The 27,082-nt window shown below is 37.4% G+C and overlaps 1 long non-coding RNA gene across 2 annotated transcripts; it reads right to left on the minus strand.

Annotated features, from left to right (window-relative positions):
* Window positions 1-272: 272 nt before the first annotated feature.
* On the minus strand, window positions 273-27,059 carry LOC129010583 (uncharacterized). 2 transcript variants are annotated; one of them, XR_008493028.1, is made up of 3 exons: window positions 26,687-27,059; window positions 11,435-11,602; window positions 273-1,332 (listed from the first exon to the last, which is right to left on the minus strand). It is a non-coding gene; the product is annotated as an uncharacterized LOC129010583 (long non-coding RNA). The 2 variants fall into 2 exon arrangements; XR_008493029.1 differs by lacking the exon at window positions 273-1,332 and adding an exon at window positions 8,044-8,294.
* Window positions 27,060-27,082: the final 23 nt, after the last annotated feature.

Below are 27,082 nucleotides of genomic sequence, written 5' to 3' on the forward strand. Positions count from 1 at the left end.
AGTTTTATGAGGCCAAAAGTTTCATAAGGTGAAAAAAATGAAAAAATGTATTTAAGTCTTTTCTTCCTTCATTCAACAAAAAGATACTGAGTAACAGCTTTGTGCCAGTCCTGATTCTAGGAGCTGGGGATACACGGATGAAGACTAGGTTCTGCTTTCAGGGAATTCCAGGTCTAGGTGGGGGAACAGACATATAGACAAACCATTGTCAGGCAGGCAGAGATTATAGTTGGCTATAATGAGCAGCATTAAGACAAAAGTATGAAACTGCATTGTGTACTCAGGTCATCCTCCGTGAGGTTTATTAGCAAACCTGCTCCCTTCACATGGCTCGTTCTTCATCCTCACCCATCTGAATCTTCTCTCCTTCTCTCCATCCAATATTTATTTCACTTCTCAGGGAGACTTAATCTAATTTGAAACTCAATAATTTCTAGGATGGCTGAAGTGAACCAAGGAAGCTAAAGAATGTAAAAAGTACTCAGGACACGTGTGGCAAGGCTACTGGATGACAACATTCACTTTGCGATTTGCAAATACAGATGGCCTAGTAATTGAGTTACTCCAGCAGATGAAAAAATAGAAGAAACTTCAAGTCAAACTTATACATGTAGATAAGTATATTGCTTGCTATCCAGTGGAGTCTATAATTATTATAACCACAAAGCAATAGGCTATCTAAGAAGCTTATTTTTGTGGTTATTATTATTATTTGCCAAAGGTACTTTATACCTTTCGGCTCAGTCTTACTCAATAGTTGACTGCCCTTAGAAATAAGCCATTTTATTTGTTTCCATCACAGCCCAGGGATCTCTTCAGTAGCTTGATTTTCTTTTTTAATTTCTTTATTGAGTTTTTCGGTTCTAGCATTTCTATTTTTTTAAACAACTATTTATTGATGCATAATAGATGTGCATAGTTTCAGGGTATAGGAGATAATTTAACACATTCATATAATTTGAGTCAAAGATCAAATTAGTGTAGTTGAGATATTCATCACCCTAAATATTTGTCTTTTCTTTATGCTAGAAAGAATTTCCTTTTGAAATAGGTGAATCTAGCCTATTTGCTGTGAGTTTGATGCCATTTGGTCCTCTGCCTATATCCATTCCTCTCATTTTTCCCCATGTTTTTATTTTTCTTCTTCCCTTGCTGACCACCATCTTCTCTTTTTCTAAGCTTCTCACATTCAAATTGTCATTCATTGGCAAATTCTAGGTCTTCACATTTGCAACAATCTTCAGTCACTGCTTACTTGTCTCTCTGAGCCAGGCCCTCGGGTTCCGAGGACACAGCAGGAAACCATCCCTCAGTTAAGGTCTTTTCCTGTATCTGGGAATGAGAGGAAGAAGGTGAGGGTAACTATTTCTCTCAAATTCTTATTTCTTAAGGACAGTACTCACACAATTTTAGTTATGTTGATTTCCCTTAGAATTTTGATTCATGGTTATTTTCAATAAAGATTGATTTTTTTAAAGAAAATGTTTGGGGTGTGTGCACTTTACATTCAAAATGAAAGTATATGTTGATGCATAAAATGTGTTTTTAATACATGTATTAATTATTTACAAATATGAGTCATAGGCACCTGAAATCAAGCATTCAAGTCTATCAAGAACAGAATCCATGGTATTTAAATAGTACAAAGGAGGATGGCTGTAACATCTGTCAGCATCCCTGCTACACTTCTGGGTTAGACAGTTTTTTTCTAAGGATTCTTCATGGTACAAATAAAAACATTTAAAAATCTCTACAATATTTCTTGCACATTCAGTGCCGACAAAAATGTTTTATGTTAGTATCTCATATTACTTCATTTGTTTTTGATGTAAAATATAACTTATTTCCCTTAACTTTTTATATTTCATTGATGTATTGTGTTTTTCAAATCTAGTTCACACTTACAGCCAGAGATTCTCTTTTAGGTTTGAATAGTGTTTTATGCTATGTTTTTATAATTAGTATAACTTCTGTTTTCTCATTAGTCAAAGTGGGATCACAGTAAGGTTGTCACAGGATCATAGGGTTGTCATGAGGTTAAATGAATCAATACATATAATGGTATAATGACAGCAACAACAACTAACATTACTTGCATATTTCCACAGGCTAGGCACCATGTCATGTGTTTTACGTGTATTAACTCATGTACTCTTCCCTACAACTCTACATGGTAAGTACTACTATTATTATATTTTTTCTCTCTACTGTTTAGGAAACTGAGGGCACAGAGCATTTGAATAATGTTCCTAGGTTACAACAGGTAGCAAATGGCAAAGCTGGGATTAAAATTCAGGCAGATGGATTTCAGAGCCTAAACTCATCCACTGTGCTCTACTGCCTCTCGGGTAAGATAATACTTAAAAGATCCAGGCTGTGGATAAGTAGGAATTTTTATATAAATTGAAAAGTAAAACCTGGAGCATATGAAATGAATGCTTTTTATCTTGCTAATGCTCAGTACAGCCTGGCTAAGGCACCTCTAGTACTTAATGGCTGCTATTTTAATAAATTTTTCAGGTCTCTTTCTTCCTCCTTTTCCTGAATGTTCTTAAACATCTGACTTCAGGTGGAATACTAGTGGAATGAACGTGAGGATTTTAATCAGAAAGGGTTCTACTCTTTACCAGCTGTGTGACCTTGTGCAAGTCACATGCCTATCTGAACCCTTATTTTCTTATCTGTTCAGATGGCAATAATATCTGCTTCAGCTTCTACAAGAGGAGGCATGAAATAGCTAAACATTAAAACATAGAGGAAGGTAATCAGGAAACTTAGACTATGAATACAGAATATGACCCTCACTGACTGGGACTAAGAACATTGCCTTAGATGCCTCCAAGGCTCAGGGTTCCACCAATTCTCAATGAGGATGGAAATTAATGTCATATGGAAAACTGTATATTTTCCTCATTCCTTAATCCATGCAATAATTCCTATTAGATCTTGTAATTTTTTTTTTTTTTTTTAGATGGAGTCTCACTCTGTCACCCAGGCTAGAGTGCAGTGGCATGATCTTGGCTCACTGCAACCTCTGCTTCCCTGTTCAAGTGATTCTTCTGCCTCACCCTCCCGAGGAGCTGGGATTACAGGCACACGCCACCACACCTGGCTAATTTTTGTATTTTCAGTAGAGACAGGGTTTCATCATGTTGGCCAGGCTGGTCCTGACCTCAGGTGACCCACCCGCCTCGGCCTCCCAAGTACTGGGATTACAGGTGTGAGCCACCGTGCCCGGCCAGATCTTGTAATTTTTATCAAGTCAAAACATGAAGAACTCTTTAAGGTAATTTTATAGATATTTAGAATTTGTACTTTTAGTAGCAACTCTGGTGTACAAATAATATGAACAAAAATATAGAAAATGCAATTAGGTTAGTCAGTATATGGGAAAATGCTAGGCCTCTGTAGAAATCAAAGAAATGCAAAACAAAAACCATATGTTTCATATATGAAAATATTCAGTGCTGGTGAGAGTCATATTTATTTTTGATGGGTGTGTAAACTGAAGAAAAACCTGTTGGAAGGCAATTTTAAATATGTAACAAGAACCTAAAATATGTTCATTTACTTTAAGATAATTTCAGTTTCTGAAATCTAGCTTCAAGAAATAACATGAACTACCAAATGAGCTTTTAGTATGAAGTCTTCATTGTGGCATTATTTATAATAAGAAATTGGAAACAACTCAAATGCCCTACAAACTGGGAATAGTTAAGTAAACAAGATGTTTCCCACATAGTAGATTACTGTGCAGGTATTTTAAATTAGGCTTATAAATAATTCATAATGGGATGGCAAAATACGTGTAATATAATTTAAGTGAAAAGCAGGATAGTTAATATAGTATGATCACAACTAAGTCAAAAATAGTTGTGCAAATACAAACATTTGAAAAAATACATCAGAATATTACTAATGGTTATTGGTGAGGTGATGATTAAGCGTGATTTATTTTGTTTTCTACTTTTCTATATTTTTCTAATTTTTTGTAATGAGCATGTATTATTTTACAATATTAAAAAACAAAGCAAATGATATGAATAAAGATTTTGTTGGTAGGGTGGGCAGTAGTATCTGTTCTAGCATATCTTAACAAGGCATACCATTCCGCAGGCTTTCTGTGAGAACTAAATATTCGACTATGTGTAGCAGCAGCCAATATATATTGCATGTATTAAGAAACTGTTACAGAATATTTAAACTTTACAGCCTTACATAAAAGATAGTAAAGTGTTCTGTGAAGCTTTTTTTCTTACATTTCCAAAGAATTTATAGTTAAGAATTTCCTTAATTAGCTAGCTTTCCTATATATTTGAAATTTCATTTATGTAACATGCAACTTTTCAGGACTTCTTTTGTAATCAATTATCATTATTGTTATTTTTAAAGTTTTCACCCCTTGCTTGGTGGTGAAATGTAGAGTCCTGGTTTACACTTGTTGTCCTGGTGTAATTATTTAATAGCGCCTCCTTTTTCTCTCCTTTTTCTCCTGGACAATAGTTACATGGTCACCCTAGCAATATCAGATATGGGGGGAAGGGGAGAACAAATCATATCTTCTGGATGCTGACTCTGGAGTGGGGGTGCAGAGGGGCAGGGTGGGGACAGCTGGCTCCTGACAGCCAGCATGCAGAGAGAAAGAACTGCAGCTGTACCAGAAGCGCCCTAGTTGCCTATAAACACTGGCCCACGGCTGTATTACTTAGTCTAATCAGTCATATATCTATTACTTGAAAGTGATTCTGACAGCATTGGCTCTATCTGAAGGTGGAAAAGAAAATCTATCTAATTTATTTAAGATACCAGAGACACACCTGCCCCAGGTGTTCTTTTCCACCAGCCCACTCTGGAGCTCCGCATTTTTACCCATAATGTTATTATAATTAAATGTGATCAAAATAATTAAAATTCTATTTGGAGAGAAATAGCCCCAAAAGTACAGAGGCAATAACACTATTAAGAAGTTAGAAGGATCCTCATGTTGACTCTGCTCTTCCTAGCTGGATGACCCTGGGCAAACTTCTCAGACATCAGTCTTTTCAGCAGCAAAAGGAGGAAAATAAAACCTGTTCTGACTATATCATGGGAGTTGGAGTATGAATAAAATGGTTACTGTAAGTGAAAATGCTCTGTAAATACAAAAGCACTCTGCAAATATCAGAGACTATTAGTATTATGAAGTTATTAAAATAAAAAAACACATTAGCTGAGCTAACAGCCTTGAAACACAATGAGCAACTCCTGGGGGAAAAGACACACAGCTGACCAGACACACAGCCCAGAGTAAGTCTTTGGGAGGGGTGGAAGTGGGAAAGCTGCTAAACATGATGCAAAAGGCTTCTAGCCCCAGGGAAGGAAATGACAGAAATCTTGCTTTGACAAGTTTTTTTCAGAGCTGGCTTTGCTAGGAAACTAAGGGCTAAAATGAATTTTTGATACCCTTTGTTACTGTTCTCCCAATCCACTCCCCTCCAATTCTAGAAAATAAACTCCATGTGGGTGAGGATTTTTGTCCCCTTTCTTCACTGCTAAATTCCCAGCACTTAGAACATTTCCTGGCACAAAGTATCAGGATAATTCATGTTGCATAAGTAAATATCATTTGCTGGTGTCACCTGTGTTCTCCATTCATGCCTGTAATTTAAAGTTGGACAAGTGTTGTTATTGCAGTTCTGGAGCTACTTAAAAGGAGACTTAGACCAAGTTTTGGATACAAGGCCTTGATCTAGGTCACAGAATGATAGCTCTCACTTGTAACTGCTATTTCCACCACTAACCTTAATTCTTTGGTCATATTCTGTTGAGAAGTCTTAAGAGAACCATTTCACAAGGGCCCTGGCAAAGACATAGCAGATGCTTGGCAGACATGTCCACTCAGCATGCAGAACACCTCTGGAAAAGCTGCAAGAAGAAACCACACTTTAGAGTAGCCCACTGCAGGAAGAAAGGGGAGGGATTTTTTTCTCCTTGGTACCCTCTCATATCCCATGGGCCAAATTTCACCCCTGAAAAAGAGAATTTCCTATATTTCCAGCCCTTGGCAGACACTCAGGAAGCCAATCCTGTCCCCCGCCCCACTCGCTCCACAGTGTGGCATTTCATCTAAACCTAGAAAAAGAGTGACAACTCAATGCTGATAGGGCTCAGCATGTCAGGACTAATGGCCATGCAGGCTCAGGGTTCCAATTCGAACTCTGGCCAGCCCTGGGAGCTCAGTAAAGGCAGTGGTTGTGGTAGGGGTGCAACAGGGGTGTGGAGAATACTTTCAGAAAAAAAAGAGGCAGTAGAGAAAATCTGAGGAGGTGCACAAAGATTGCATCCAATACGCTTGTTTTGCAAAACGGAATCGTATTTTCCTGTCCTATTTGCTTATTTGTTAAAAGCTCCATTTTTTTAAATGTTAGTATTTTGAGATCAAACTTATCCTTTTTAACAAATGCCTAAGACTCAAGAGAATGGATATGCTATAACTTATTTTGCCATTTCCCTATTGATGGACATTCAGGTTGTCTCCCAAGTTTTACATTATTGTACGAGTCTTTGGGGAGGACAGCTTTAACGTACAAGAATAATTTGAAAAGAAAGATCTTATTTAAAATCAGTCACCATGCCTGTCTGGAGCTTTACTGATCTGATAGTTGTGATTGCATTAATGATGGCCCATTGCACTTTGCCCTGGCTCTGGCAGTTGAGCTTATGCCCCTGACTGGGATCTGCTAGCTTTTCAAATGGAGGTCTGTGACATTGATAAGGTATGCTTCTCTCCCAGGAGGCTCTGAACCCTGAGAGGAGATTGTTTTTTATTTTTGCATATTACCAAAGCTTTTCCATTTGAGTTACTTTGTTACTGAATAAGTGTCTTGAATAGATAGAGAAATAGAGTTTGCCCAGCCTGGTTTTGTGAGCCCTATGGTGGAGGCAGATGAAATTAGTCAGGCAATGGCTAAAAGGTGAGACCTTGGGAGACGGCCACACTGCATTCCCTGACAAGGGGTTTCAAGTGTTCATCAAGAAAACCACCACCACATGGGAAATTTTACATGTCTTCCACATCAAAAGCACCTCAGTTTTCAGGCTTGTTTTGGAGGAAAACCTTTTATCTTTTGTTTTTAATCTTGTTAATGCTTTGACATCTTGACAGTTTTGAACTTAATGATCCCTTATGGGAAGGAACAGGAATTCCATCTGCTTTTTCTATTTTCTAGGCAGCTCTTCCTTCTCTGTCTCCAACTCACTGCTAAGCCTCTGAAGATCACTCTGGTACCCTTCCCCCAATTACGCTAAAATATTTAACTATAGCATTTCTGAAATCTGCAAATTTTCCTGACTTTAATGAACCCTGTTACTTTATTTTAAAAGTCAACTAACCCCTTGAGATGGTAATTGTATTACAGAATACAAAATATTCTTTCTTCTAGTACCCTTTTGATTTACTTATCAAAGAAACTTAATAACACAGAATTTGCTGTAAAGCAAAAGGCAAATTCTGCATGAAACTGTTTAAAAATTGATCAGACCAAATAGACAGGACAAAATTCTATGTAATCCAGCCCTGAAAGGTGCTTGACTAGTAATGTTGAGTGAACCAAAGAGTGCTTCCAGACTCTTAAAAAAAAATCTAATCTGACCACCAAATTTAGAACCAGAACAACATGTTTCTATTTTACATGATATTATTTAATGTTTTTAATGTAAACATGTTACACTGTTGATTATTTATCACATAAATAGTCAATAATTCCAGGTAAACAAATAGCAATATATATCTTTTAGTTATGATATCCTAATAATGGAATATATTTTGTGATTTTTAGTGGTAAAATAATTTTATAAATTATAAATAGTACCTCCTAGATTCAGTGACTGTCTACAATTGAGAAAGACCTAGAACTTGCCTATTCTTGGAATCTACACTTGGGTTCATTTCTCTTTAAAATGATGCACATTTCTTTATTAATCAAAGTTGTATAAAACCACCTATCACACTTCTGGTCGGCATTGAATTCATATTACATCAACTCAAAGCTAGAAAACATAACATTTCAGTTTGCTCTTGCAGTTTTATTAAGGATGGACGTACAATTGCTACGTGATATCTTTTTGAAATGTTGAAAATAGTTCAATGAGCTCCATAACTACTTTAAGAGCCCTCAAGGACCCAGAGATCTCCAGGTTGGGAGCTACTTCCTTAGCTAAGGGTTGACATGGATTCTCAGATGGCACTAGTGTTGTGATACTTGTACCTTGCCCAATAGTAGCGGCTGTTTGATACCTCATCTTCTCAAAGTGACCTAAAAAAGGTAATTTAATAACTATTATTCAGTTTCTTAGTCAATGGCAAAAAACAAGAGAGAGTGATAAGAGGGAGGTTGAGTATTTATTTCCAAGGTTCCTCCCTTGCTGTGTCACCACCACAGGCTGGCTGCACCTTCTGGCTGAAGGTGACAGCTCCTATCAGGCAACCCTCTCCATATACTTCTTTGTTTCCTGGCTCAAGTAACTGCTCCCTTCCTTAAATACATTTTTTTTTTTTTAAAGACAGAGTCTCACTCTGTTGCCCAGGCTGGAGTACAATGGTGCAATCTCGCCACACTGCAACCTCCACCTCCTGGGTTCAAGTGATTCTACTGCCTCAGCCTCCCAAGTAGCTGGGATTACAGGCGCCTGCCACCACACCTGGCTAATTTTTGTATTTTTAATAGAGATGGGGTTTCACCATGTTGGCCAGGCTGGTCTTGAACTCCTGACCTCAAATGATCCACCCACCTTGGCCTCCCAAAGTGCTGGGATTACAGGGGTGAGCCACCACACCCAGCCCTTAAATAATTTTTTAAACCTAGCCTTTTAAGATGTCCATTTGGTTGTTTATAATATTCTATCAGGGACAATGCTGCAATAAATAACTTTGTCTATATGCCACTTTTCCCCCTTGATTAAGGCTCAAAAGATTGTTGTGGTGTGTATTAGTCAGGGTTCTCTAGAGGCACAGAACTAATGGATTATATATATATATACACATATCTGTGACAGAACTAATGGACTATATATATAAATATATATATATATATTTATAGATAAAGGGGAGTTTATTGAGTATTAACTCACACAGTCACAAGGTCCCACAATAGGCCATCTGCAGGCTGAGGGGCAAGGAGAGCCAGTCCAAGTTCCAAAACTGAAGAACAGGTACTCTGATGTTTGAGGGCAGGAAGCAAGCAGCATGGGAGAAAGATGTAGGCTGGGAGGCTAGGCCAGTCTCTCTTTTCACATTTTTCTGTCTGTGTATATTCTGGCTTTGCTGGCAGCTGATTAGACTGTGCCCACCCAGATTAAGGGTGAGTCTGCCTTGCCCAGTCCACTGACTCAAATGTTAATCTCCTTTGGCAAAACCCTCACAGACACACCCAGGGTCAATACTTTGTATCCTTCAATCCAATCAAGTTAACACTCAGTATTAACCATCACGCGGTGTCAAAGGGAGTAAATTGGAAAGACAGAAAGTGAGATGTCAGGGAATAGAATGATGAAATAAGATAACTAAGTTATTGATAATGACACAATCTAGAGCATGACCATAGGGTGAGTGACTGAGGTATGGTGGAGAACAAGGTTATTTGAGCAAAGAAGTTAAAAAAAACTGACAAACTATGGCGTTGGAAGGATCACCTACCTTAGTTGTTGAAATCACTAAGAATTAAGACTAAAGAGAGAGATTATCAGATTGGAGCTAATAGCATTGAGAAACGAAAAAGACTGACCCAGGTGTCAATAGATGACAGCAAAAATGAACATTTTTGGGTGAGTTAATTTGATAACATGCAATTTAACTTGGGAGAATTTTAGGGAGGCAAGTGAGAAAAGTCTGAAAGTGGCAATGAGGAGCAAAGAGGTGGCCTTCCCCAAATGTAGGCCCAGATATATAAGGACAGTGGAAGAAAAAAAGCAGCCACTATGTAAGATGGCTTCAGGGGAAGCATATCCTCAGGAGAGAGCTGGTTTTCCAGAGCAAGAGGGTGAATGAAATGTTCAGAGAAGAGGCTAAGGATATAGGGGATTTGGCTGGTGATGGATGAATTCCCAGAGAGCACAAAGGAAAGACATCATTCGTTAATGATACAATGTTCACAAGCAGTCTTTTTACTGGCCTTGTGCCCATTGTCTTTTGTTACCTAAAATTCATCTTTAGTAGTTTTCCTAAGAAGGTCTAATAGAAACAATGCTAGCTGAATTTTTGCATATTTTAAACTCTTTGTAGTTTTTATACTTGAAAGACAGTTTGGCTAGACATAAAGACTTTGTGTCCACTTTTTCTACTTGAGTATCTTGTATACCTTGCTCTAATGTCTTCTTGGAACAGATGTTCTTGTGTAGAGATTTAAGGACAGCCTGGCACTTCCCTTTACAAGTGGTTTATCTGCAACCTCTACAAAGGATTTGATTGATTATCTGTAAACTCTCCAAAGGATTATTTCCTTTTCATTGTAGTCAGTAATTATGTCAGGTAAAATGTCCCTGGCATGTACTACATCCTTTCAATAAACAGGTGTACTTTTTTTTTTTTTTTTGAGAAGAGTTTTCTTCAATCATATCTTTAAGTATTTGTTTGTTCCATTATTTTGGATCTTTTCCTTGGGGGCACTAGTCATAAGTTTTTTTAAAAAAACCTCCTTTTCCTCTTTTCCGTATATATTATTTTGTGTCTAATCCTTTCTATTTTTCATTTCATTTTGCTTTTTTTTCATTTCTTTTCTCTATATTTCTTATTATCTTACCTTATGTTTCTTTTCTTTCTCACTTCCCTTCTAATTTTATCTTTATTTCTGTGATGGTTTTGTTTTTTCTACTACTTCTTTTCTGAATTCTTCCGTTGCATTTTATCACCTCCTATCTCTCTAAATCTTCCTCAAATTCCTGTATTTATGTTTTATAATTGTATTTTTATTGAGGTTATGGTCTCATTCTTTTCTCTAATTCAGGGAAAGTTATTTCTAAAAATTTCATCTGCCAAAGCTACCACTTCACTTGTAAAGCATTCTTCATCTGTTAGATTTTGCTCCTTTTTCTAAAATTTTTTAATTGTTTCTTTGTATTGGTGATATGCTACTTCCTTTCCCTTTCCTATTTATTATCATTGAATCAACTGGGTATTCCTGGACCAACCATTTGCAAGAGTTCTGGTATGTATGGGAGCAAGGTTAGGAAAAAGCTGTTTTTGACTAACTGCAGACTCACTTCTCTGCTGCCACATGAACAGACTGCTTCCTGTGAATATGGCTTATCTGTGTGATTCTTTGTGTAGTCTCACTTGCACTGTCTTTTTGAATCAAACTGGATACAGGGGACTTTTGTTGCCAGCATGGTTTGCCCCAGTTCCCACATCCACTTTTGTAAACAAGGATAATGTTTCTGTAACTCAGGATATGTCTCTCACCTTCAGGAGTTATACTTTTGCTTGCAATGTCTAGCTGAGCCTTCTTGCAGCTGAGATTGGTCTCTGTGTTTTTCCTATTTTTTCCTATACAATTTCTGCTCAACCTCAGCTGATTTTGTCAACTCTTATACATGTTTTAGAACCTGGGCAGTATATTTGTGTTGTACTCTGCAAAAGAAAAAAAAATGGACTTGCTGATTTTGGAAGGTGGGGTTTGTGTTTTTATCCTTTTATATCCAGAATGATTTTCAAAGATAGAAAAGAGAAAATACGAATATACCCACTCATGTTCATGCCAGAAGTCTTCTCTAACTCTTTAGAATAGTAATGTTCACATTTTAGGAATAATTAGGAATCTGTAAGCATGTAGGCTGAATTCTCTCCTAATCAACTCTGTTAATAAAAATGCACATATAGCCTACCAAAACTAGGTATGACTCATATCTCTTGGCTAGATGTTACTCAAAGCCTAATAATTGGGCTGGGAGTGGTGGCTCAGGTCTGTAATCCTAGCACTTTGGGAGGCTGAGGTGGGCAGATCACCTGAGGTCAGGAGTTTGAGACCAGCCTAGTCCAACATGGTGAAACCCGGTCTCTACTAAAAATACAAAATATTGGCTGGGCCTGGTGGCAGGTGTCTGTAATCCCAGCTACTCAGGAGGCTGAGGCATGAGAATTGCTTGAACCTAGGGGGCAGAGGTTGCAGTGAGCTGAGATTGCACTACTGCACTCCAGCCTGGGTGACAGAGCAAGACTCCATCTCAAAAAAAAAAAAAGCCTCATAATTGCAATATGCTGGAAGTTTCAGGACCCCAAGAGACAGACCAATTAGGAGTATGTGCTGTTCATTTACTTCTTATAAAATATCAGGCTAAGCAATATTCAGGTATTTCTAACACTGTTTCCAACTCTTTGCCTCAAGGTCAGGTTCTACAATTACCTGAATCATCTGGGCCCTAAGTTGGCATTGCTAGCATTGAATTGGGGACAGATGCCCATTTCTTGTGGCCAAAAGTGCCTGCTTGTCTGGCAAGAATAATTTCACACAGGGATGATGTCAGAGTATTTTTGGTCCTGAAAGATACTTACCTGATTCAGAAACTTGTTAATTAATTTTGATTATGTCAATGATAATCCAGTTATATATGTGACTAAACAATTCTTGAACCGTCTAGACTGTATTCAAGTAGTATATAGTAGAATTTCTACTCCAAATTTTTGTGTCTGATAGTATGATTGCCATTAGTCTGGATTTCAGTAGTTTCATGGAAGAATAAAATTTAGGATAATTTTGTGATTCATATACCGCTACTCAAATTCTAATTAAATTTTGTCTTTTTTGATAGCATGTTTCCCTTTCAGGTCTGTGAAATTAAATTCCTCTTGCAATCAAGCTGCACAGATAGGGGAGACACTTGGTAATTCAAACACATCTTGGGGTTTGCACACCAAAAGCAGCTGCAGAAACTTAAAGCGTGATTCATGTTCATCAGAATATGTCTTCTAAAATTTGGATTTATTTCTACCAAAATAGTACAGCAACTCCTCAAAATCTGTAATTCCATTAAGCTCAAGGCAGTTGACCTGAGCTCAACTCATATGCCTCGTTTATGCCTGAGATTTTTACTTTCTGAAACAAAAGCCCTTCCTTTCCCCTGTGGTTTCAAGTTCAGTATATTCAGATGTTTCATCAGAACAAGAAAGCACAATCTCTTGGGCCCCTGAATGTTGAATAAGTTGGGCCAGTGAGAGCTCTTTAATTCCCCAAAGTTCTTGACCTCAAAACATCTCTTTAACAAGTACCCATAACCTACACTTCTGACTGCATTAAAATAAACCCAGACTGCATATGCTGTTTTGTCTTTGCCCAAACTGATGACAGTTAGGAGTACAGGCATGAAGAATGTTGACAACCATGATAATTTCTATTCTTAGACCAGGAAAAGCTTTCTTGCAAAGCTCAAATCAAAAACACACCCAATGAATGATGCAAGGAGCATGAGACCACTTTAATGCTTAAATTAGTATTAAAGCATTTCTCCCCTCTTTCACTGTAGGTACCCCACATACAATAAACATCCATGTTTAGACCAAACTTCTCAAATTCCTTTCGAGATAGTCTTTGCAAAGTTTCTGTGTTCTACCTAACCAGGATCAGTTAGATCACGTACTGGATACTGCTGCTTTGGAGCATTCCATTCCATATATTTTGCACATGGGATGTACATCTTAAATTTAAAATAAAATATATTTTTACATTGTTATTTAAGTAAGTGTGTGTCATCATGGTTTTCAAACTTTTTTTTTCCAAGCTGGAAGTTCAATATGCAAATGAAACAAAAGAGAAGCCAGCTGTAGTTAAAAGGAGTTGAGAGAAAAGACAAACATATAGACAGAAAGCAGATCAGAGGTTGCCTGGAACTGGGGGTAAGAGTAAAATTATTGCAAATGGACATGAAGGATCTTTTGGGGATAATGGAAAGTTCTTAAACTGGAATGTAGTGTGGTTGCACAACTCTATACATTTACTAACAATTATTGATTCATATACTCATAATGAGTGAATTTTATGGTATGTAAATTATACCCTAATAAAGTTAATAAAGAAACTAAATAAAAAATAATGCAGGATGGCAAGAAGTTGTTGGAGGTATAGATGAAACAGATTGGTACTTCACTGATAATTGTTAAAATTGGAAATGAGTGTGTACAATCTTATTTCACTCTTTTTCTTCATTTGTACTCATTTAAATTAAAAAAAAAGAGCTGAATTTAAAAAATAAAAAATAATCAAGGGGGCTGAGAATAAAGGAGCATTTCCCTTGTCCATTAGAGACAAAATTTTTAGGCCTATCTGAAGCACCTTTAGATACTTAATCAATGTTTGTGACTAGTCTATGGTACATGAAAAGAAAATGTATTATTCTCGCTCACATATTTATATGAACTTATAAATACATAAATGTACATATGGAATCTAGCTTGCTAATTATGTTATTTAGGTCTTCTATATCCTTACTTAATTTTTGTCCACTTGATCTGTTCTGGATGAGATAAACTAACTAGTCATGTTTTCTGTGGACTTCTCTTTGAATTTGATGTAGTTTTACTTTATAAACTTCAATTCTATGTTATTTGGTACATTGATATTCATAAGTGTGAAATCTTAATTTTGCATCTCATGTTTTTTTTAATTTTATTATTATTATACTTTAAGTTTTAGGGTACATGTGCACAACGTGCAGGTTTGTTACAAATGTATACATGTGCCATGTTGGTGTGCTGCACCCATTAACTCGTCACTTAGCATTAGGTATATCTCCTAATGCTATCCCTCCCCGCTTCCCCCACCCCACAACAGTCCCTGGTATGTGATGTTCCCCTTCCTGTGTCCATGTGTTTTCATTGTTCAATTCCCACTTATAAGTGAGAACATGCGGTGTTTGGTTTTTTGTCCTTGCGATAGTTTGCTGAGAATGATGGTTTCCAGCTTCATCCATGTCCCTACAAAGGACATGAACTCATCATTTTTTATGGCTGCATAGTATTCCATGGTGTATATGTGCCACATTTTCTTAATCCAGTCTATCATCGTTGGACATTTGGGTTGGTTCCAAGTCTTTGCTATTGTGAATAGTGCCGCAATAAACATACGTGTGCATGTGTCTTTATAGCAGCATGATTTATAATCCTTTGGGTATATACCCAGTATTGGGATGGCTGGGTCAAATGGTATTTCTAGTTCTAGATCCCTGAGGAATTGCCACACTGACTTCCACAAGGGTTGAACTAGTTTACAGTCCCACCAACAGTGTAAAAGTGTTCCTATTTCTCTACATTCTCTCCAGCACCTGTTGTTTCCTGACTTTTTAAAGACTGCCATTCTAACTGGTGTGAGATGGTATCTCATTGTGGTTTTGATTTGCATTTCTCTGATGGCCAGTGATGATGAGCATTTTTTCAAGTGTTTTTTGGCTGCATAAATGTCTTCTTTTGAGAAGTGTCTGTTCATATCCTTCGCCCACTTTTTGATGGGGTTTTTTCTTGTAAATTTGTTTGAGTTCATTGTAGATTCTGGATATTAGCCCTTTGTCAGATGAGTAGGTTGCAAAAATTTTCTCCCATTCTGTAGGTTGCCTGTTCACTCTGATGGTAGTTTCTTTTGCTGTGCAGAAGCTCTTTAGTTTAGTTATATCCCATTGTCAATTTTGGCTTTTGTTGCCATTGCTTTTGGTGTTTTAGACATGAAGTCCTTTCCCATGCCTATGTCCTGAATGGTATTGCCTAGGTTTTCTTCTAGGGTTTTTATGGTTTTAGGTCTAACATTGAAGTCTTTAATCCATCTTGAATTAATTTTTGTATAAGGTGTAAGGAAGGGATCTAGTTTCAGCTTTCTACATATGGCTAGCCAGTTTTCCCAGCACCATTTATTAAATTTCCCTATTGCTTGTTTTTGTCAGGTTTGTCAAAGATCAGATAGTTGTAGATATGCAGCATTATTTCTGAGGGCTCTGTTCTGTTCCATTGGTCTGTATCTCTGTTTTGGTACAAGTACCATGCTGTTTTGGTTACTGTAGCCTTGTAGTATAGTTTGAAGTCAGGTAGTGTGATGCCTCCAGCTTTGTTCTTTTGGCTTAGGATTGACTTGGCAATGTGGGCTCTTTTTTGGTTCCATATGAACTTTAATGTAGTTTTTTCCAATTCTGTGAAGAAAGTCATTGGTAGCTTGATGGGGATGGCACTGAATCTGTAAATTACCTTGGGCAGTATGGCCATTTTCACGATATTGATTCTTCCTACCCATGAGCATGGAATGTTCTTCCATTTGTTTGTACCCTCTTTTATTTCATTGAGCAGTGGTTTGTAGTTCTCCTTGAAGAGGTCCTTCACATCCCTTGTAAGCTGGATTCCTAGGTATTTTATTCCCTTTGAAGCAATTGTGAATGGGAATTCACTCATGATTTGGCTCTCTGTTTGTCTGTTATTGCTGTATAAGAATGCTTGTGATTTTTGCACATTGATTTTGTATCCTGAGACTTTGCTGAAGTTGCTTATCAGCTTAAGGAGATTTTGGGCTGAGACGATGGGGTTTTCTAGATATACAATCATGTCATCTGCAAACAGGGACAATTTGACTTCCTCTTTTCCCAATTGAATGCCCTTTATTTCCTTCTCCTGCCTGATTGCCCTGGCCAGAACTTCCAACACTATGTTGAATAGGAGTGGTGAGAGAGGGCATCCCTGTCTTGTGCCAGTTTTCAAAGGGAATGCTTCCAGTTTTTGTCCATTCAGTATGATATTGGCTGTGGGTTTGTCATAGATAGCTCTTATTATTTTGAGATACGTCCCATCAATACCTAATTTATTGAGAGTTTTTAGCATGAAGGGTTGTTGAATTTGCATCTCATGTTTTTATAAAATGCCTATCTTTGTCTCATTTAATACTTTTTCCTTGAATTTAACTTTGAGATAAAATTTTGATCTTGGTTTTAATTTGCTTGGTATGCCTTCACCTATCTTTTTATTTTCCACCCTTCTAAATCATTTTGTTTTCACTGTGTCTTATGTATACAGCACAAGGCTGAGATGTGCCCTGATATCCCAGCTGAGAAAATTAATTGAAAATTTTCAGTGCTTATTGAAAAGAAAGTCATGTCATGTTTTATCTTACTTTACCTATCTTTTGTTTTTTTGTTAGGCTTTGTTTGTAGTGCTCATTTATTTTTCACCATATGGCCTGTATATATATTCTTTGTGTATGTATGTTTTTTGAACTTGAAAGGTTTGCATTTTTGTTCCAGTGGTCATCTTAATAACTTTGAAACTATTTTTAATAATTATTGAAAGCGTTGAACAGTGTATTTCCTGTTCCTCACCTCTTCACCCCCTAGTTATATTATTTTTGTAGTGTTTACCTTATTTCTTTTCTCTTTCAGCTTTTGTTGGTTATTTCATTGTGATATTGTCAAGACTTACAACAGTTACTCTCTGTTCTATGACCATAATTCTTAATGTTATTTTAGACTTACTTCTGTAGATAAATGGATTTAATGATTGCTACCAGTCTCCTCCCACTGCCCATATGTCTAAATTCATCTATTTGGTGGTTGAAATTCATTCTCTAGGAATATCCTATAAAAAAGGGCAATATGAAAACCGTATTGCTTGCATGTTCAAAAGTGTTCATTATATTTTTATTTGAATAAGTTTCTCTGGTATGAAATCCTTGGATATGAAATCTTTAGAATTATATTTTAATTTTTTCCCCCTTATAGATGTCTTGATCATTTTGCTCTGGATGCACGAAAGATTCTTTTATTATCTTTGAAATCCAGTAGCTATGCTAGACTAGGTTTTGGTTTGATTATTCTTGTCATTTTTTTATTTAGGGTATGGTATACTCTTTCAATCTATAAATTTAGGTCTTTTATTTCTGGAAAGTGTCTCAAAATATTTATCTGCTTTTTTTTCCTGTTCCAACTTCTAGATTCTTTTGTTAGATTATGTACACAGTGGATTTCTTTTGTTTCTTTCCATTTACATAATTTTCTCTCTAATCCTTTTTTTTTCATTCTCATTTCATTTAACTTGCTTTTCTCAATCTGGTGTTTTTGATTCTTAAAACATTTTTTATTTTGCTTTTTTTTTTTCCCCTTGACAAGTGTTTATTCCAAGTTTGTGTTTTGTCTTCATTTTTTAAATAGTTATTTTTTTCCTCTCCCTTTTTCAATTCATATTTAAGTTCCTTTTGTGGTTCTGCTGCTTTTAAGAAAATTTTCAAGTGAAGGGACTTAAGAAAGATGAGTTAGTCATACTTATTAGTTCATGCCACATTATCATAATTGATTCATGGAAGGCTAGTTTTATTTATTTATGGTTTCCTTTTTATTCCTATTCCCATCCTCCCCTGGATAAGCAATCATACAAATGCATTAAATATGTATCTTGTTTGCATATATTTTTGTAAAATGTGTACAGTTTTTATATATGCACTTTTAAAATTAAAAAAATATATTTTAGAGAGAATCTTACTATGTTGCCCAAGCTAGCCTTGAACTCCTGGGCTCAAGAGATCCCCTGCCTCAGCCTCCCAAGTAGCTGGGACTACAGGCCTGCACCACCGTGCCTGGATGACTGATTACTTTTTGATTGATTGCTCATGTTTGGAGGAGAGGTTTTCCAAGAAATGCTACTTGCAGAAGGTTTGTGCTGAGAGGCCTGGACCATGTTTCAGCCTAATAGGAATTATGCTTATGACACAGAGGTTGTGTAGATGAGTTCCTTTAGCTTCTACTTTTAACTAAGAGAAATTGGCAATCACAGGGCTGCTCACATCACAGTCTATATATTTTTTCCATTTTGCCTCATGAACACAATGCTTCCTGCATATGTGGTATGTCTGAATGATTCTTCTTCCAATGGTGCCCTATCACCTTCTCTTTTATAATAAACCAGGTTGAGGGAAGACACTACTGCCTGTCCACATACTTGATTCCTTTATTTCAAATGAAAGATTGTTGGTTTTGTCTCTAAGGTAAGTCACTTTCTTTTGTGAAGTGTGCTTTGTTGATGTTGATGATGTCTTCTGCAGTCTATAGGCATTTACATCTTTTATCAAAGTATTTCTGCCTTTCACTGTATTTCACATATATTGTAGTTCAGGGTTTCAGGTATCTACTGTTTTCAATGAAAATGAATTTTGTATTATTGTCATTATCCTTGTTACTGAACAATTTCTGAGAGTGGAAGAATAGAGGATGCTATCTTTACTCTCTGGATACATTTTTTAAATCACTGTTTTATGTATATATTATGTTAACTCAGCTAGATTGTAGTTTGGAGAATTTTCTGCTTTACTTTGTACCATGCATTCTTTACTGTTGATTCCTAAAGTTAAGTGTCATAAAAATTGCTTCTAATGTTTGTTGAAAAATTTCAGATAGGGTCAAATTCTTAAAGCTTCTGATTCATAAAGCCTGAGTTAAATAAGCATCTCAGGTGATACTGATGCTAGTGGTTCACCAGCTGGATATTGTACGTAGTAGCCACTCAATAATTAACTGAATGACTTACAAGGGCATGGGTATTTATGTGAGAACGCTTGGTACAGGAAACAGAGTAGATATTGTTTTTATAAATAAGACTGGCTGAGGGTACACAGTAAATACATACAATTTTATCTGTCACTTTAAAAAATAAAAAAACACTGGCTGAGATAAAATATGCAGCAATAGAGGAGGTACTGAGTCACCGCTATTTTCCTTGGAGAATAAAGAAACTTTTTTTTTCTATCTCGGAAATATTCTGTCATCTGTTTAATTGAATATTACCTAGCCCACTAATGACACACAATAAATAACTGATGAATGACAGCATCAAAATTGGGCAAACACTGAGAGACAAGACTCCCCTAAAGTAACTCAAGAAATACAAATTATCTATGTGTTTATGTGAATAATTAGGAAAATACTAACTTAAGGTTAATTTAAACAAAAGATGAATTGTTCATTAATTTGTGGATGTGTTAGATACATCAAAGTGTAACTTCTTCCCTGTTTCTACCCGTACTTTTTTCATTTTAATTTTTATTATTTTTAAATTTTTTTTTTTTTGCAGCAGACTGCTAGTTCTTTCTTCCTGGGTAGATGACTGCTGACGTCGAGACCACATTTTTTGTCTTCCCTTATAGCCATGTTTGGCTATGTGATAAAGTTCTCATGAAGTAATGAGTCCTGCTTTATTTTTCTTCATAGCACATATTATTACTTGACATTGTTATATATTTATGTCTGTATTGACTGTCTTTTCCATTAGAATGTACAAGCTATTAAAGCAGGGACATTATTTTATTCTCTGTCACTTTCCAAGTAGCTGAAAAGTATCTGGCATGTAAAGGACACTCAAAAAGTAAAGGAATTCATGCATAATTATTGCAAAAATATAGAGATTAGGTATTACAGGATATGTGGACCCCAGTATTTCTATAATGAGGATGTAGTAAGCCTAATGAAGCATAGTTTATCTTGATTTGGGTTATCAGTTGAACTTGAATGACCACCCTCTGTGTGCATACTTAGCATTCATATTTGCAAAGGGAGGGGGACTGACTGGGTTGATTTCTCTCGAGAGAGTGGAGGATCCCTACTGGGGAGAGCTTCATGCCACTTCAAAAGTTTGACCTTTCTCATCTTCAATCTAGCCACACAGGGTTGCTTTTGGCTCAGGTATCTATCCGTGTCCAGTTATTAGTGGTTAACACAGCATGGATGGTTTCACTTAATGTACAATGGCATGAGTCACGGCAACACTGTGCAGAAGACCATCTATCCTCACAAGAATGTGGTGAACATTGCTGCCACTCCCATGCTTTCAAAATAAATATTGTCTTTTCAAAATAGTTGCTTCATGGGAAGTTGTCTGTATTTGTGTTATATGTATCTCAAATGTACTCAACAAAATTTTTTAGATGTCCTGTTTTGAAGTTCAGGATGATACAATGGAAATATATAGACTAGTATTGCAAAGACCTGGGTTCAAGACTCAGCTTTGGGACATTTTAGCTCTGTGACCTTGGATAAATCACTTCCTCTTTGGGAGTCTCAGCTTTCTCATTTGTGAAAATAGATGTTGAGGGGAGATGACTTAAAGGTCTCTTCTAACTCCAATAATCTATGACTCTAATTATTTTCAGAGTTTTCATGGCATTATTATGAACATTCCCAATCATACAGAACACCTTTTCTTTCTTTTCTTTTTCTCCTCCCTCCCTCCCTCCTTCTTTTTCCTTCCTTCCTTCTTTTTCTTTCTTTCTTTCTCTTTCTTTCTTTTTTGAGACAGAGTCTCGTTCTGTTGCCCAGGCTGGAATGCACTGGCCTAATCTTGGCTCACTGCAACTTCCACCTCCCGGGTTCAAGCGATTCTCCTGCCTCAGCCTCCCTAGTAGCTGGGATTACAGGCACCCAACACCACGCCCAGCTAATTTTTATATTTTTAGTAGAGATGGGGTTTCACCATCTCTTGGACAGGCTGGTCTTGAACTCCAGACCTCAGGTGATCTGCCCAACTCAGCCTCCCAAAGTGCTGGGATTACAGATGTAAGCCACTATGCCCAGCCCCAAACATCCTCCTTTGAATGTAGATTTGATTTTTTGGAACAGATAAAATTGATCAGAGCCAAGTCTGGTTAATACTATGTATGGCAAAGGTAGATGATACTATCTTTAAAACTTGGAATTCTCATTGATTCCTTTCTCACCTTTATTTCTGTATATTCAGTTGCTAGTGGCAGAAAACCCAACATAATCTGGCATAAGCGAAGAGAAAATTACTGGTTCATGTAACTAAAAAGTCCAGGGTCTCTGGCTTCAGTCACAGGTTGATCCAGGAAGTAAAATGATGTCATTAGGACTCACACTTGGTTTTCTTCTCTCTCAGATCTGCCTTCTCCATGTTAGTTCCATTTTTAGGCATATTCTCCAATGGGGGCAAGATTGTTGCCAGCAGCTTACATTTGATTTTCTCAGCAATCCACATAGATTCATTTTTCCCAACATTAACCAAAAACTCCCAGAACTGACTTTTATTGGCTCTGCTTGAGTCATTTGCCTATCAATGAATCCATCACAGAGACTAGGATTCTCTGATTGGTCAAGCCTGGGTCACATATTCACCCCTGGAGCTGGGGGAATTCAGTTCCACTGGAATCATATGGACTAAATATGGTGGAAAGATGCTTCTCCAAGTAACATCAATGTGCTGATCTCAAAAAGGTATAATGGACGCTGAGTAAGCTCTGTGTGTGAGTGTGTGTGTGTGTGCATGACAGAGGTGTGAGACATCTAATCACTTGTTGCATTAGACAACATCCTTTGAAATGTATCCTCTTCTCTGTTTTGATGAAGTATACGTACTATCTCATTGTAGCTTCCTATCTAATTTCCTTGCCTGTAGTCATTCTCTCCTCAAATATATTCTAGGCATTGCCAACACAAGTCTTCCTAAAGCATTGTTTTGATCATTTTACTCTCCAGCTCAAAAATTTCAGAAATCTTCTTCTATCAAATTCTATATTCTTCAGCCTGGCATTTATGATCTTTCCACAATCTGGCTCCTGCATATCTTTCCAGGCTTATCTATCCACCTGCACTTGTTCCATGAGCCAACTAAGCTGCATTGCTTACCATCTCTGAACACACTGCATGTTTTCCTAACACCGCCTTTGTTCTATTTGTATGTTCTACCCCATCACCATTTCTATCATCCTAAGTCTCATGCCAGGTGATGAAATAGAGACTGCTAGTTCTCTTTAATATATGTTCTCCCCTTCTTCATTAGTGTTAGAACCATTGATTTTTAGCTGGGCACATGGCTACCCAATAGAGACTACACTTGACCAAGAGAGTATAGTGTAGTGATGTATACAACTTCTGTAAGTGGCCTAGAATAGAGGCGTGTGTTCCTTTCTGCCCCTACCTCCTTTATGCTTGCTGGAAAAAGGATATAAGGAGCTTGAACAGCCATAACGGATCATAAGGTAGAAGCTGCATTTCAGGATAGTAAAGCCACATGATGGAAGGAGCCCGTGGATCTGCTGATTAGAGAGTCACCTACACTGATGTGAGAGTAATACATTTTATTTTCTTTAAGCTACTGTTACTTTGAGCTTTTTAACTGCTACAGAAATCAATCCCTGTATGAAAATATATAGGATAATTTTCTGGTGGCAGTAATAGGAATCATTCAAAGCTATGTAAAGCAAAAAAGGGAGAATTATTTTAAGGACAGAAGGATTTCTCACAGAACCTATGGGAAGGGATGAAGGAAGCCTCAGTAATAGAGCGATAGCTGGAGTTAAAAAGTAAGGGGAGGCCAGGAAGCCCTCTCATTGTGTCTCATCTCCCCTTCTCTTCCTTCTTACTGAAAATTATTTACATAGTTGGCACAGAGAAGCTACAAATAAATATTTGTTTGATGGATGGCAATTTGTGTGTGTGATAAACTGGATCTAAAGTCAATTCTCAAAACGTTTTGTTATATATATGTAGCTTGTTAAAGTGATTCTTTTGAAGGGGGGAATCATACTTTTTAGAGTCTAAGCTCTCTCTTAAACCCTTTCTCTCAGCTTTCCAATTTTACCCAGTCACTTCTTCCAACATCAGAAAGGGGGCCTGAAATACAGGACTGTCCATAATTAATATAATGACAGACACTTTTGAGATTACTCTGCTTTTTTACAGGAGTTGCAAAAGCCAGTTTTTATGAGAACACAAGCACTGGCACTCACTAATTATTTTGGCAGATAAGGAAATGATAGATTAATTACTTTTGGTACATTTTTCCCATAACTGTCTTTTTTTTCCATTTCATTTTTGCATTGTTATTATTTACCAGTCTGGGTTCTCACTTATACCTAGTTTTTGCCCTTCAGGGTTTCTTATATTCTTGCCAACCCTTTGATATGTTTGATAAGATGTTTTATATATATTTATATACATTGCTTTTGGTTTGAGAATCAGCCAGAGCCTCTAGTCTGCCATACTACTGGACACAAAAGTTCAATATGTTTTCACTTCATTCGTTTATAAGATATTAATCTGCATTCCAAACACCAGGGTCCTAACTCTGGTGGCCTAAGCTCCCCATCCACAAAAATGAAGAATAACTACCTTTCCACCTGCATCAAATTGTTTTTTGTACAAGACTCATGTAATCATTAACATGAAGTCAGTTTGCAACTGGAAAATACCATGAAAATACACATTTTCTTAACTCTGAAAACAAAACAAAGGCAAACAAGTAATAAAAGTTATAACTAAGGGTAACAACCTTAGAATGGTTTGTTCAATTTACAGTGTCTATATATTTGCACTCATCTGCTTTTTTTCTGGCCCTAGGTATAAATAAGAAAGTCTTAAGATTAAAAAAAGCAATATTATTTTATACATTATATTTGACACTAATTGTATAATTTACATTTTTAAAAAATAAAGAGAAAAAAACAAAGAGAAAAAGGCAATCTTGAGCACACTATAAAATCTTTCACTTTTTTTTTTTTTTTTTGAGATGGAGTCTCACTCTTGTCGCCCAGGCTGGAGTGCAATGGCGCGATCAGCTCACTGCAACCTCTGCCTCCCGAGTTCAAGTGATTCAAGGTTCAAGTGATTCTCCTGCCTCAGCCTCCCGAGTAGCTGGGATTACAGGTGCCAGCCACCATGCCCGGCTAATTTTTTATATTTTTGGTAGAAATGGGGTTTCACTATGTTGGCCAGACTAGTCTTGAACTCCTGACCTCAGGTGATCTGCCCACCTCAGCCTCCCAAAGTGCTGTGATTACAGGTGTGAGCCACCGCGTGCGGCCTTTTGTTTTGTTCTTTTGAGACAGGGTGTCACTCTGTCGCCCAGGCTGGAGTGCAGTGGCGTGATCTCGGCTCACTGCAGCCTCCGCCTCCCAGGTTCAAGTGATTCTCCCACCTCAGCCTTCCAAGTAGCTGGGACTACAGGTGTGCGCCACCATGCATAGCTAATTTTCGTTTTTTTTTTTTTTTTTTTGGTAGAGATGGGGATTCACCACGTTGGCCAGGCTGGTCTTGAACTCCTTACCGCAAGGATCTGCCCACCTTGGCTTCCCAAAGTGCTGGGATTACAGGCATGAGCCACCGTGCCCACCCAAATCTTTAACATTTTTAAATTTTGTGAAATAGCTTTCCTTTTTATATATGGGTAAGCTATCAAACTTAAGATGCTCACAGCCCTTTACATACTTTGTAGGCTGAGATTCTGAGTGTCTAACATTCTGTAATGTATCTTGGTCTCTGTGCTGCAAGAACACTGAAGTATTATTATAGGTAACAATCTATATCACTCTTCTCAAACAGCGCTAACAGGTTAAGTATTCAAGAGGAACATCTTTCAGTATATTTCAAAAAGCCTCATGGATGGTAGGTGATTTGTAAATGGACCAACACAGGACTCAGGCATGTGGTTACTGCTTACTATTTCCTATAGATCATGATGTCTTAGGTCTTATGTAGAACATATCATAGGACTTGTCCTCTAAACATTCACATACCAAGACTGCACTCTGCATGCATGCCATTCACTCATTCTGCATTTACTGAGTCAGTCCTACTGCATGTCAGACTTTGTGCCTGTTCTCAAGAAGCTCACAGTCTAGGAAAATGGAGAACTACAGCTACAATTATAACTCTATGTGATAAGTGTTACAAAGAGACACGGTGTTATGGAAGCCCTGGTAGGGGCACTTAGCCCATACTGGAGTGGCTGGGATAGGGCTGAGTGGCCAACAATAGGGAAGGGTTCACAGTGGAATTGATGTCTAGGCTGAATAATGAATAACAAATGATTAGCAAGGCAAGGAAAAGGTAGGAGATCAAGACATAAAAAGAAACAGCATATGGAAATACAGGGTGGTATGTGAGTACGCAACACTGGGGAGCCTAAGTGGTTTGCTGTATATTTAATTTATTCATTTCACGTAGCTACTATTGACATACTTGTCTCCCTATATATGTTTGAGTCTGTGGATGGTGGGGACTTTGTAATGGTTTCTCTGTCCCTGTGTCTAACAGGAGGCACACAGATGGAGAGCAATAAAATGTTTGATGAATAAATGACCAGCTATGAGGTATAAGGGAGAATAGTTAGGAGTCCATTAATGAGAAAGGTCATTTCTAGTGGCAATGAATATCAGATAAGATAGATTTAAGAATTATTTAGAAATTAGGATGAATAAGACTTGGTGATATATTGGTGATGGGGTATAAAATAAGAAAAACTGACTTTCTAGGTTTCTGGATTACAGATGCATGATAACAGTTATAACGGTACAATAACAACAGCTAATATTCATTAGGCATTCTGCGTCATGAAGTACGCAAAGTGTTTACATGAATTAAGCCATTTAAACTTTTAAAGACTCAGTGAAGCAGGTTCTGTATACTCATTCACTGATGAGAAAATTGGAGCTATAGAGATTCATTTGCCTAAGGTCACTCAGCTAGCAGGTTGCAGGCTCAAACCCAATAATTCTGACTCCAACAACCATACACATAGTCTACTTTTCTTTACTGCCTCTAATAGATGAGAGTAATACCCAGAATGATGGTCCTATTCAATATGTGTATCACATAAATGCACGTTTCTCTTTTGCTAAACATAGAGACACATACTATGACTGCCACTTTTTTTATTATTTTTTGATTTTTGGGATCTTGGCTCTTGTATTTTTCCTACCTGGAAGATCTAAAGTGGGGTAGAAGTTTGATAAAACAGTTGGCACAAAAGATGAAAGAAGACAGGTACAGACATGACATTCTCGAACGCTCTGGAAGTTGCTGGAATGATGGGATCTGGGTTCTACAGGATTCCTCCCCTCCCATCCCCCGCCACACACACACACGTCGTAAGGTGTATAAGGCCGCGGAGTCTCAGGTTGGTTCTAGGAGTCCTCAACCCACGGAAAAGGTTCCTCTTCTCCCTCCTGGAGAGCCCAACATGCCTGAAGTCAACCTGAGGCCCCCTCTCCGGCCCCGCGAAACAGAGCGCAGCTCCGGCTCGCGCTGGTTCCCAGGGAAACCGCCCGCGGAGGAACCTGGGGCCAGGGCCGTAACACCTGCGACGAGCCCAGCC

The sequence above is a fragment of the Pongo pygmaeus genome, chromosome 10, assembly GCF_028885625.2.
Source record: "Pongo pygmaeus isolate AG05252 chromosome 10, NHGRI_mPonPyg2-v2.0_pri, whole genome shotgun sequence".
NCBI classification, from domain to species: Eukaryota; Metazoa; Chordata; class Mammalia; order Primates; family Hominidae; genus Pongo; species Pongo pygmaeus.